The 14665-nt window shown below is 39.3% G+C and overlaps 1 protein-coding gene across 1 annotated transcript in view; it reads right to left on the reverse strand.

Moving 5' to 3' along the window:
* LOC125271199 (B-cell receptor CD22-like) overlaps positions 1-14665 on the reverse strand; it is a 166535-nt gene that overhangs the window by 91013 nt on the left and 60857 nt on the right. The gene's annotated exons all lie outside the window — the stretch shown is intronic.

A 14665-nucleotide genomic window follows, 5' to 3' on the forward strand; every position in this document is an offset into this window, starting at 1 on the left:
AATCAGAGCAGAGGTCACCCTTTTGTGGGAACACAATGCACTCGTGAATGCATGCATGGCTGTTGCCAGTGATTAGAGTTTATAAGTTTTAAATATGAAATCTCTCCCTGTGTGAGATCAGTGGCATCAGCAAAGGGCTTCAGAATGCTGACCAGTTCTTTAATCTGAGCCCATTCACTTAGAGTGAAAATAGAGTCAGAAACAGGAAGTCCACATTGGCCAAATTCTTTCTCAAATTCCTTAAAGGAAGTACTTGTGTGGAGCAGAGAACTGAACTGTGATGCTTTGGCCAGAGCTAAACTGACAGCCTAGGACCGTCACCAACAACCAATTGTGATGACTTTTAAAGGTCAATGTCACATTCAGTCTCTCATCCACTGGAGGGCCATTCCAAAGTTTTGAATCAAGACAGTCATCATCATCCTCATCTGCCTCAACTGAACTGGGAAAACATGTGGTGAATGCCTTCTTCATATGTGCAGCATTTGTCCACTTAATGAAGCTCACATCCAAAGATAGAGTAGATGAGGAAACTTTTGGGGGAACCAAGGGTAATGTAGTTTAAGTAATGTAAAGCTGGGTTGTTTAATTATTTTATCAGTGACGTGAGCCGAGAAACAAAGCTTTTGAATCTTCAAATCAACTGAACCAAATGCTTTGTAAAACGATTCACTGTTTCGAACACCACACGCTGAGGACATCTGCTGGTCAAACGTGTGTAAACAAAGGAACGATTCAAGCTGTAGTAAAGCAATACAATTTAATAAAAGGGCAATCTACAATATTCTTAAACACTGAAATGTTGTTGTCAAATAGGCTATGTAGAATTTAAAATACAACTTTCATGGTTATATTAGTTTTAAATGTAGTTTTTTTTTTTTTTTTGTAAATGAAGATTATGTTCATACTAATTCAATATTTGTTTAATTATTTGTATAGTCAAATTCTCTATATGCTTTATATCTTATTGTAAATTTAGGGGAAGATTAGTTAATGTAGGGTTGAGGTCGTGATCACCTAACACACAGGTTCACACACACAAACTGCAGACTTTCACGTACAGACACAACCATGCACACTCCTGCAGACATTCAGATGTTCTCAATAGAACAAACAATATTTGCATTTGTGATCTTGCTGACTTACAGTGGTTGCCACACAGATACGCTTTCATTTTAGAAAGAAAGTAAATGATGTTGCATTGGAACAAAGTCACCAGCAGGTGGTGCAAATACCACGCAAATATAGCATTGAGTGATACACACCAGATTAGAACTGACCAACCAGTAAACAGTGCTATAGGTTATTAGCACCTATAGGTGCTGTAGGTTATTAGTGCTATAGGTTATCAGTAAAATGTGTGTCCTTTTGTCGAAATGTATTATATTTATGCTGTTATACTGAGGTATTGAATGACAGAAGACTGTAAATTATTGCAATATCAGATCTTTATTTTTCTGCCTTTAAAAACATGAGGCCAAAGGTTGAAAAGCATGTGAAATTAAGCAAACAAACTATATGATACAAATTGTAAAGGAAAAACACACTTGCATTTGATTACATATACTAATTAATGCTGCTTTTCAGGGCTCCAAACACAGAGAGACACACAAACGCTGTTAAAAGTTTCGCCATGTGTGCCAAACGCTACGGCATCTCCCTGTCAAACTGAAAGAAAGAAAGAAAATGATAGGTGAATTAAAACATTAATAAATCATTATATTCTGTATATCAGCTGTAAACCAGTGTATTGACCCATCACTAAGCCCTGTCTCTTTAACTAATGTCTCTAAATCTGAAAACGTCTCATGCAAGCTTGTTCTCTGTTATTTGAATTAGCATAAATATAGTCAATAGTTATTTGATATTCTCACACTGACATTGAAGAGCTAGATGTGAGGAGAGTTTAGATGTTTGTAACTGAGCAAAACTCACCACTACGTTCTCATAGACAGATTCAGTCAACTCAACATCAGATGCTTTACGTGTGGAATGATTCATCTTTGACGTGGAAGAAAAAAAGCATAATCAAGAGAAAATAAATAACTAATGTCTATAAACAACTAACTAGATGAAGTCTCACATTCAGACTTTCAATCTTTTAGTTTCCATTTCATACCTGAACTATTAAAAATCACATATTTTTTTCTCACCTGAGACTCCTGTGCATCATTTCTCTTTTTCATCCACCTGCTTCCCCTTTAAAGACATTGAGTGTGATCATATTTTTAGTTGAAAATATGTCTAGTTTGTTCAGACTGTGCAATAACATTTGGTACTTCAATCAGGTGTCAGTCTTTAGCCTGACAACATTTTTTTTTTCTTTTATACTGGACATTTGCGAAAAAGACATTGCATTGTCTGCAATCAAATACTACAAACATCTTACCAAACCAGCATCATGATGATCACTGCAAATCCACAAATCACTCCAATGGATATGTATAATATCACTGGACTTCCTGCATAAGAGTAAAACATCTTAATAGATTTATTTTATTCACTTTAGAAAGAGTAATGTAAGTATATGAGCATCTATACCTTTAACATTCACAGTTACAGCGTCTGATCTCTGAGATCCATGTTGATTGTGAGCCTGACAGTAGAAGCGTCCACTCTGTAGTGCACTGAAACTCTGTCCAGATCCAACAGCTGAGCTTTCATTCTCCTTAAACCAGCTGAAGTTCAGAGCAGGAGGGTTTGAATCACTGCTGCAGATCAGAGTCACTGAATCTCCTGACACTATTTCACCAGATCCATTTATCAACACTGAGACGTTCCTGGGAGGATCTAAAACAGACAAAAAAAAAAAAAATCCATAATAAACTGTGTAGTTCCAAAAATAAATTCAACAAGTTTTTTTTTTTTTTTTTTTTTAATTAATGAATCTGTACTCACACGTGACATTGATCTGAACAGCAGGAGAGATGTGATTGTGTCCGTGTACAGCACAGCTATATCTGCCTGCATCCTCTCTTCTGACTGACTGCAGCAGGAGTTCATTGTTTCTGTCTCTTCTCTCAGTTAATGGCTGTGAGTTTCTGTACCAGATGAATGTTGCTCTGTCAGTCAGAGTGCAGCTGCTTTTACATGTCAGACGGACTGAATCTCCCTCTGTCACTCTCTCAGGAGACTCCACCTGAAGATCTGAACACAACACACACATTATATCTAGTGCTGCTGTCATACACTGATTATTATTCAACATAATGCACAGAAGAAGAGAGAAACCTCATGAAAGTCACCTGTGACAGCAAGAGTCACTCCTGGTTTACCAATCCATCTTCCTTCTGTTATATTAGTGATGAATCTGAAATAGTACATGTGTGAACCCTTCAGTGTCACATGACTCAGTCTGAAGGTGCAGTTCTGCTGTTTATCTCCCAGATACTGAAGCCTCTGACTGTATTCAGTGTCATTAGACAGATCTGGATGCTCTCCATTAACTTTTTCCAGTGTTTTGGTCCAGAACACTTTCTCGATCTTATATCCAGTAGGGTATGTATAAGTGCAGTTCATTATCACTGATGAGTCCTTTAGTGCACAGATGTGTGAAGTACTGTAACTCACACCCCAACCAGCACTAGAAATAACCACTGAAACACATGGTGGACAAAAATAGCAGCAGCTTTTGCATCAATGATATTGGAGGGAAAAAACACATGCAAAACCTCTCTTTAGTGTTTCTTTTGCTGCGACTCACCATGAATCATGATCAGAAAGATCAGAGGAAGTGGAGGAGCCATTCTGACTGACATCAGCACAGGAAAACCTACAAGAAATGTAGAGTGTCTCATTTTAAAGGTCATGAATCAGAAGTTATATTTATTTGTAGTTTGTTTTAAACTCTCATATTTTTATAGGGCAATATGTAGTACATGTAAATATTACAATTAATTCACTGTCTGTTTGGATGCTGGAGTATTTTAAGGTTTAGTCAAACTCATTGCTGTTGGTTTAGAGCAGGAATCTCCAACCCTGATCCTGAGCTGTGTCTCATTTCGGAGGCTGCATCCTCCGAAGGTCGCATTTGAAGGCTGTATACGTCATCAAAAAAAGTAACAGATTGCAAAGTAAAAAAAAAAGGGGGCATCTGCGGAGATGGTTGGTGATTCCCCCAAGCTTCTCTTAGGTGGGCCTATACATTTGTTCAGGACAGCTGCAGCTCCCTCTGTCATCTGTTGTGGAGGAATTTAAGGTGGCAAAATGCAAAGTAAGGCCGGGTTCACACCGCAAGCGGCAGCGCGTGAGCGTGAACTGCAGCTGCAGAGACGCGCGAGTATTCACACTGGAAGTGTTTGTACAGCGTCACAGCAGCGGCTCGAAGCTACATATAAAGTGAGCATTTCTTTACAAAGACAGCTATAAATTTGTTTTTATGATTGGTCATTGTTAAACTTGATAGTCTTGAAAGTTTGTTAACATGCAAGGTGTACAACACTTACATATATAAACATAAAATAAATAAAAGCCTCGTGTCATCCATTGCTGCACACGAATGAGGTAAGCTTTGTGTTTTACATCATCTGACGCATGAACATGTTTACAAGACTGCAAACTCGGCGAGATCGTTTGGAGTGTTCACATATGGGCTAAAAAATCATGCGAACCGCGCTCAGACCCCTGAAAAGGACCAAGTGTGAAAACACCCTTAGACCTACAACAACAAGTCACTGTTATGCAACTACTCCAAAAAAAGAAAAAAGAAAAAAAAAGAAAAAGAAAATCAATTGTTTAATCCTGTTTGGCCTAAAAAGTTATTTCCTGCTGAAGACCAGGTTGAATTGTAAACACCGGTTTAGGCTGTCTGGGGCTTGTGAATCTTGTTAACCAGCTTGGTCTTTCTGGTGAAAGTTGTTGACCAATATTTGTGGGTTAAGCTTGAGAACAAGCTTGTGATGGCATCAGTATCCAAAATACAACATGTGCTGGTCTTTGTAACAGGCTTCTATGTGTTAAAAGCCATGTATAATCATCAGGTGAAGGGTGTTTTAAACACAACTGTATTTAATGAGCCGTGAAAACATATTACATATGGGTAAGTGATGCACATATCGTTAGCCTCATAGCATAATTACACAGATCATATTTCAAAGGCAGATATCACAATTTGGCCAAAAAATGACTTAGGCAATTATGCTATGAGGCTAACGATATGCCAGCATGACAAAACTTAGTGTATTTACTAGTTGTCATATCAGCACTTTTACACATTATTTCTAAAGGTATTATGGTCATTTTTAAACATCACTTTCTGTATAGAGACACACTTTAAAGTCTTGGCTATAAAAAAAACATCATCACTGTTATTACTCAGGGAAAAAAAAATACATTTAAATAAATCTACACCATTATTTTAAAATCAAGCTCTTACCCGTTTCACCAACACTCATGACCAGTGACAGCACTACAAATGATCAGGCTGAAACCAGCATTAGGGTTTTCACACTCTGAATGACAAGCGATAAACACATTTTAAAATGTGTGTTCAACACTTCACAGCTTATTGCAAAAGTAAAAAGGACATCATCACAGATGCAGCACTTCAACTGAGAGAAACTTTACATCAGGACGTAGAGATGCTCATTAAAATGTTTTCAAATCCACATGCATATTTATCTGTTCCTCAGGAAACTAGAAAATAACTGATTGTGTATTTTACAAACCTTAATATCAAAACTTGTCATTATGTAATAGATAGAATACTTCAGTTGCTTCCTGATGCCTAAAATGTATAATCATATAAGTTATTCTAAGCTTTTTTAGATTTGGTCACGTGTTACTTCACTGTTATCACTGGTTATCTTGTGAAACTCTTAATATGGCCATAAATACAGTTTCCTCTGTAGCGAGGAACGTGTCCAACTTCACAGTAGCATCTCTTGTGCTGACTGTGTGATCATGTGACCCTCATGAGAGATGGACAGACGAGTGCTGACATCACAGATCTATTACTCAAACATCTGTAGTTTTGCTGATGCTTTTGAACTGTAAATATCTCAAGGATGTCTACATAATACCAGGAGAAAGCAATTAATTAGCATTCCTGTTCATCTTAAAACACATGTATTTGACTGACTGACGCACACAGCACCAGAAGTAGCAGCTCTTGATGCTCACGTGCACCAAAAATGTAAATAAGGGCTGAATCCAATAATAGGGAGGGTAGGGAATAGGGATGTTCACTTCCAATTGGAATTGGCCCTCAGTGTTTCGAGCAGGCTGAGGACATCTGCTGGTCAAACGCATGTAAATGCAAAGGAAAGACAACCAGCTGAATAATACAACACAATTTATTAAAAATATTTGTAATATCTTTCAGTACACTGATGGATATTTCGCAGACTATAGAACTTAATAAACAAGTGAAGTCTTTCATGATTAATATTAGTGTTTTATATGTGATTTTAAAGCTGCTGTCCGTGATTTTTGGCCCTCTAGCGGTTAATAAACAGAACTTTTATTTCGTTTATGCTGTTATACTGAGACATTGAATGAATGAAGACTTTAAATTACTGCAACATCAGATATTTTTTTGAAAACATAAATAATGAGGCTTAAGGCTCATTCACAGTTCACATGTTTATTCTATCACTTTAAATGATCGAGTTCTTTACAGCAGGATGGATTCTGATTGGCTGTCAATGTTTTAAATGTTTAAACCACTTGATGTCAATGTTTAAAACACTTAATTACACACTTTTATATCAATTCATGTTGCTTTTCAGGGCTCCACACATCAGAGATACATAAAGCTGTAAAATGTTTCACTATGTGTACCAAACACTATGACATCTTCCCGGCAAGCTGGGAAAAAAAAAAAAGAAAGAAAGAATAAGTAAATTAATACATTAATAAATAATACACTTCAAATTTCTATTTGGTATAAAATGAGCTATTTGATCTTTAACAGTAAATTATATTCTGTGTACCGTATACTTAATCTATAGACAATTGATATTCAAGACAGTGTTGAATTTCATTTGGCCGGAGGAGAGTTAAATTTTTTTGTTTTGAACACTTACCATTATATTTTGATTCACAGGTTCAGTCAAATCAACATCACAAGCTTTACTTCTGTCATGATTCATCTTTGCCATTAAAGTAAAAAAATAAATAAATAAATAAATAAATATAAATAAATGAGAGAATATAAATAAATGTCTTAACATTCACTAGATAATGTCACAACTACATTCAGACTTTCAATCTTTTAAATTCATTCATTCATTAATCCTTATACAACCTTCTAGGGTCACAGATTCTTGGGCCAGAAGTAGGGGAAAGCACCCTGAACATATGGGCTCTCACACACACTTTCTCTCCAATTCACCTAAGCTGCATGTCTTTGGACTGTGGGGGGAAACTGGATGTTTGCATGTTCACCACACTGACACGGGGAGAAGATGCAAACTCCACACAGAAAGGACTCCTTTCTCAGCCGGGGCTCGAACACTCTTGCTGTAAGTAAGGAGGCAGCACTAACCACTGAACCACCACGCTGCCCAATCTTTTAGATACCAGTCTGTTTGCCTGATCAGTAAACTACTGATAACCAAATTAATTTCTCACCTGAGACTCCTGTGTGTCATTTCTCTTTTTCATCCACCTGCTTCTCCTTAAAAAAAAAAAAAGAAAAGAAAAAAAGGTGATTCGATTTTTATTTGGAAATCTGTTCAGTTTGTCTGAACTATCCCAGCAGGCACAGTGTGTCAAGAAGACATTGGACTCTAACTAGTCTGTTGGTCAAACATCAGATTTTGTTTGAAAATTAGAACCTAAACCCAACGTTTGTTTGACGTCAAGCTCCAATGTCAGACAGATGTCAAATTTTGGTTGGAATAAGTGCTGCAAAAAATAAAAAATAAAAAATGCATGGCAGCATCATTTATTACTACCAGCTGCACCATAACTAACCAGACTGACTTTATTTCTGTCATACGTCTACAGAAGCTTTTATTGAGAATTAATAGAGGTTTAAATGTTGATGATTTGTTGAAAACGTTTTGCTTGAGGTCTTTGCTTGAGGTTTTCTGGCTGCTATAATTGTGTTAGTTATTGGCAAGAAAAGCAAGAGAATATGTGATCAGATGATGTTGGTTACTTGTCGATGATAAAAGTATAATCATCAAGTAGTGATCATATACTGTCTTCATTTCGTTTGGCACCCTGTGCTGCCATGCATTTCACTTTTTTTGTGGTGTGGTGTCAAACAAACATTGGGTTTAGACGTCAACACGATTTTCATTTTCACCCTGTTGATATGGGATAATATTTCATAATTTTGTGCTGTCAATTTTTATTTCTTGAGCTCACTACCAAAAATCTTTCAATGAAATCAATATGTTTAGAAACACCCAAGGTAGCCTGATAACCAATTCTTTATTTCATACAGGGCTGCATTTCTCAAAAGCATTGTGAGTTAATTTGATTGTAGAGGCCATTGGTGCCAATAGTTGTACAATCTAGGCTTAAAATGCTTTTGAGATATGCAGCCCTGGTTATTTATAAAAAGAGGTTAAGACAGTATACAAGTACCTGCAATCACATACTACACACATCTTACCAAATCAGCACCATCATGATGATAACTGCAGCACCACAAATCACTCCAATGGATATGTATAATATCACCAGACATCCTACAACTGAGAAAAGAGTAAAACATCTGAACAGATTCATTTGAATCACTTTAGAAAGAGTAATGTAAGTATATGAGCTGTTCTACCTTTAACAGTCACAGTTACAGCGTCTGATCTCTGAGATCCATGTTGATTGTGAGCCTGACAGTAGAAGCGTCCACTCTGTAGTGCACTGAAACTCTGTCCAGATCCAACAGCTGAGCTTTCATTCTCCTTAAACCAGCTGAAGTTCAGAGCAGGAGGGTTTGAATCACTGCTGCAGATCAGAGTCACTGAATCTCCTGACACTATTTCACCAGATCCATTTATCAACACTGAGACGTTCCTGGGAGGATCTAAAACAGACAAAAATTAAAATTCACAACAAATATTAGAAAATTATTAACAAAATGCAAGCAATCATTAACTCACACATGACGTTTAAAGTCACAGTATCAGAGTATTTCTCTCCATGTTCATTGATGGATCTGCACTTGTATTCTCCACTGTCATCAGATCTGATCTTTGAGATGCTGTAGATTCTTCCAGATCCTACAAACGTTCTTCCTTTAAACCAGCTGAAGTTCAGAGCAGGAGGGTTTGAATCACTGCTGCAGTTCAGAGTCACTGAATCTCCTGACACTATTTCACCAGATGGACTGACGAACACTGAGACGCTCCTGGGAGGATCTAAAACAGACAAAATAAACTGTTAAATAAAAAATATATTCATGTTTTGCAATTGTTAATCCACTAATTTGTTTGTTACCACAGTTTCTGAATCATCGTTAACTTACACATGTCATTTAAATAAAAACATTATTTCAGCAGACGGACTGATGGAGATCAGGTTTCACTGGAGGAAATACAGGTCTCAGGTAGAAATAGTACATTCAGTATTTATTAATATGTGACTGGTCCTACTCAAAGTCAAGGTACTGTTTATTGTCTTGTAAGATTGAAAATATCCAAAGATATTTTAAAATGAACAAAGACATTTGCTTTACTGTTTCATCCCCCTCTCTCTTGCTACAAAGGCCATTTGGAAGACACAAATGTGTTGATAGTGATCAAGCCCTATAGGCCAAAATGTATGTACATCAGGGGCCTACAAATTGTCACATCTTTAGTACAGTGGGGGAAGTTATAATCTTCTGATTGGTCAGTTTGAATGTCTCACATTTGGGTCTCAGTCACATGGTCAAGGAAGGGATAAAAGAAGATTGTAACTGTTGCTCTGGCTCTTTGATTCTTGGCTTTTCTTGGGCCCTCTCTCTCTGTGTGTGTGTGTGATTGCGCATGTGCGGAGCGATTGAAAGTGAAAGTGAAAGTGAAGTGACATGTGGCCAAGTATGGTGACCCATACTCGGAATTTGTGCTCTGCATTTAACCCATCCAAGTGAACACACACCGTAAACACACACCCGGAGCAGTGGGCAGCCATTGCTGTGGCGCCCAGGGAGCAGTTGGAGTTACGGTGCCTTGCTCAAGGGTCTCACCTCAGTCGGGGTATTGAGGGTGGAGAGAGTGCTGAATATTCACTCCCCTCACCGACAATCCCTGCCGGACCTGAGACTTGAACCCATGACCCCTTGAACCCTTTGGGTTATAAGTCCGACTCTCTATCCATTAGGCCACGACTGTGACTGTTTAAAGGCTATTAGTAGCGAAATAGGTGCATGGAACATTTTGTCAGCATCCAGAATGAATAAAGCTGTTGTTGTGTTTGTGAGGGAAGAGTCTATGGTTCACCATTTAGTGGAAGTTGGCTTATCTGTTGGTGATGTTTTTTTGCCTGTTTTGCCACTGTCGAGCCCTTCAAAGAAGGTAACTCTTTCCAATGTGCCTCCGTTCATTTCAAATGATTCACTTGAGCGATTACTTAAGCCGGGCACACATTTAACGATTAGCTAAAACATTCTAAGACTGTGCTCAACATACAAGCGATTGTACTTCGGTAAAGTTGGTTTTATATTTGCACATTCGGACTTCTGATAAATTCAGACTTTCCAATAAATGTGCAATAAATTAATGTTTGCGAATTTTAAGCAGCGACATGATATTGACAACCAACGATTGTCAACTTACAACATTTTTCACAGTCGATCAAAATAGGCAAGTATTGTTTTAATGTCCAATGTTGTGTGATTAACAAGGCTATTGAATACGGATGTCCGAATGTGCGAATATAAAACCAACTTTACCCAAGTAGCGATTGTTTCCTGCGACTGAAGCCGATTTAAATACTTACACATGGAATTTGAACACCGACTGTAATCACAGACTGAACGCAACTGGCTCTGACTGGATGTGTTTGAGTGCACTTTACATTCATAATCGGCCTTTTACAATCGTTAAGTGTGTGTGCGGCTTTAGCCGATATGGTAAAATCATGATGCCGATTAAAATGATCCCTCTTGGTATTAAAAATCCAGATTTAAAACATGTGATGTCATTTAGACATCAAACCGCTATGATTTTGAATGCTGAATTTCAACACTTGGATGTGTCGGCGAAATTGACTTTGACAGGTAAATATTATTTAATTTTTATCAGCACAGAATCAATGAAGTGCTTCTCTTGTGGGGTCTACGGACATACCAAATTAAAATGTACCAATAATAAGGTGACTGAACGAAATGAGACTGAGACTGAGCCTGAAACACCTATAGAAACAACAGAAGATGTCACAGGTGTAAATCTAAATCTAGTGAAAATATATTCCATTAATAGATTATAAATTCTACAAGTTAGCCAAATTTACCTACAATAAAATCGATATAAATTCTAGTAAGGGTGGGTCATGAATAGTTTAAAAAGCTCCCTATAATAATTGTTGGTGACAAGATGATGTTTGTCCTCTTTTCAGACTTTTGTTCATTTTGTTCATCAGTCTAGATCATGTTTGACTTTCTCTATAGCGTTTTAAAGTGTTTAACTCTCAATAGAATTCAAATGGATCGCACATTTTTTCATCAAAGTTGGGATGGCTCGTGGAAATCTTATCAAACTTTTGGAGCGTGATAAGATTCAAAGTAGCCTAGTATGTTTATGATTCCCGCACCACTAATGCATTAAATAAACGGCTTCAGTTGCGCGGATGGTCTTTTCAGTTTGTACGGGAACTAGCGATTATAAAAGCTCTGAATGTATGATGTAGGCTATATAATTAATTAATAGTCTCAACACCATATTTCTCACGCCGTGACCGCTGCAGTGACAGATCTGTGCTCAATGCACGGCTGAAAACTCAGAGCGGCTTTGATCGGAGTCTCTCACTGAAGAGCGAACACGCAGGGAAAGGTCGATTGGCAGAAGTGCTCATGCACCAATTACAACAAAGAATCACGAGTTTACACAACAGCAATGGACACACAGTTAAAGGGGAAGCTAACAGGACAATATTTTATGGACTTTTAAAGCAAAAAACAAGTGGGTATACGCAAATATTGATCCTTAGAAGTCGTAATACGCAAACAGCCCTGAGCAAAAAGTAAGCATACGCCGTATACATCGCCCCGACTACACCACTGACGTAGACCCTCTGGCATTCACACTGTCTCTCTTGCAAATTCCCTCCACAAACACGTTTTGTGTCCTTTTCCACTATTCTGATATTTTTACTGTTAATTTATTAAAAGAGTTCTATAGTAGAGTCTGTTTCATTACTCATGGTGTTTGTTTGACAGATGCCTTTTCAGGATAAACCGCAAGGGATCAAAAGCTGAGAAGAAACTTCAAGAAGGCAGATGACATTCAGTCCACAGCATGTGTGTCAAACTCTGCTCCTGTGGGACCACTGTCCTGCAAAGTGCTCCAACCCACTCCAAAACACTGCCTTGGAAGTTTCTAGCAATCCTGAAGACATTGATTAGACTTGGGTAAAGTTGGTTTTATATTCGCACATTCTGACTTCTGATAAATTCAGACTTTCCAAAAAAGTGTGATAAATTAATGTTTGCGAATTTTAATCAGCGACATGATATTGACAACCAACGATTGTCGACTTACAACATTTTTCACAGTCGATCAAAATAGGCAAGTATTGTTTTAATGGCATATTTACTTGTGAATGTCCACTGAATGTCCAATGTAGTGTGATTAACAAGGCTATTGAATACGGATGTCCGAATGTGCGAATATAAAACCAACTTTACCGAAGTATTGATTAGCTGGTTCAGGTGTGTTTAATTAGTTTCTGCAGAGTTTAGCTCCATCCCTGAGTTTGACACCCTTATTCAAAAGGTTCTTTCACTCTGAACTGAAACTGCAGACTATGACTAGAAGACAAACATGGAGAACATTCTTCAATCTCCCTCCATTCACTTGCACAGACATTTTCATCAGTGTCACACGGACTTTAAGAACATTCACTATTTCCTGCTTTGTTTAATTGTTTGTTTTTTAATGACTCCTTGTAATTCATCTGTCGACCAGTGGTCAGGTTTTGAAGGCAGACTGTTTAATTATTATTCCACTGTAACTTTTTTTTTTCTTTGTTGTATCTGTATATTTAGTACTGCTGTAATTGAAACCATTACTAGTTTGAAAACTGTTTTTGGCTTTTTGTAAAATAAACTAATAACAAACATTATTTTGCAGTTAAGACTGGTAATTTGTATATAGCAGCATTTAACCTTATTTATAGGGAATTTTATTGTTTTTATTGTCTTAAGTAAATGTCCTTCATTAAACATTAAAAAGCTAAAGAAAATACAGAAGTTCCCTTTCAGTCGGTCACGTTCGACGTACGTCAGTAGTGACCGACGAATTGGGATATCGCTTAGAGAGCCCTATCATCTTCGTGTAAACTAAAACAAGCCAATGGAATTGGCGTGCGATATTTGCATAATGCGCACCGCCCCCGACAGGTGTATATAAATAGGAAGCGGATGCAATCGCACTCTGTCTTTCGCTTCGGAGCCATTTACTGGTGTCCTGTTTGAAGACTCCTTCTTCGTTGTTTTCTGAATTAAAACATTGCCTCAAGAAGAGGATTACAGCGAGCTTCAGTGCTGGTGAAGAGGGCACGTTCAGCGAGGTCGCGAGTGTCCGAGGAGCTGAGCTATAAGCTCTAAAACTGCTGTTTTCACGGCAACACAAAGAGTGTGTGTGTGAGCGATTTGGGCCGGTTCCTCGGTGTGTCAGGGAGTGGTGTACCTGACACATCGCGTCGCTCCCTGGGTGCTTCAGCACGAGTGAGTTGACTTCCCCTTCTAAAAGAGCTTTACAGACGAACCCTGACAGTATGTCATTTCGTCTGTGCGTTACTGGGTGCGGTCGTTCCCTGGTCCCTGCTGATGGGCACAATCGCTGCATCTCGTGTTTGGGCGTTCAGCACGCTGAGGCAGCTTTTGTGGATGGTTCATGTTCCCATTGCGGGAACATGACCATCGCGGTGCTGAGGTCGAGGCTCTCCTTCCTGAAGTCTCAGGAAGCGGGAGTCCCCTCTCCTATGCCGCGTACGACCGTTTTTTCCGGTGGGAACCGGAAGGACGGTACGGCGCTGTATAGGGAGGGCGGCCTGAGGATAACGGTCAGGGCTCCCCCGCCGAGCGGAAACGCTCCTCGGGCCCCTGCCCCCTCGCCAGCACCGCAACCCATCTTTCGCCCGTTGGTTTCCGCTGGGCCCTCTTCGGACTGTCCAGCCGTTACCTTCGGTGCGCCGGCGGAGGATCAGATGTCGGTCGCTGCGTCGGAAGGCGAGTTTGAGAATTCGGGAGAGGAAGATCCGGACGCGCTGCCGCCCTCCGGGACGGTAGCGGTGGCCGAGTCGGATCCCGAACTCTCGGCTGTGCTCTCTCGGGCAGCCTTGTGCGTCGGGCTCGAGTGGAACCCTCCACCCTGTCCCGGCCCATCTCGGCTGGATGATTGGTACTTGGGGGGGGTCGCGCTGGGCAGCCCCAGCGTCCCGCCCCAATGCCTTTCTTCCCGGAGGTGCATGATGAGGTGACCAGGTCTTGGCAGACACCGTATAGTGCCCGTACCAGGCCTGGCCCCCCGTCCGCCTTCACCTCCCTGGACGGCGGGGTAGCCAGGGGGTA

The sequence above is a fragment of the Megalobrama amblycephala genome, linkage group LG7, assembly GCF_018812025.1.
Source record: "Megalobrama amblycephala isolate DHTTF-2021 linkage group LG7, ASM1881202v1, whole genome shotgun sequence".
Taxonomy (NCBI): Eukaryota; Metazoa; Chordata; class Actinopteri; order Cypriniformes; family Xenocyprididae; genus Megalobrama; species Megalobrama amblycephala.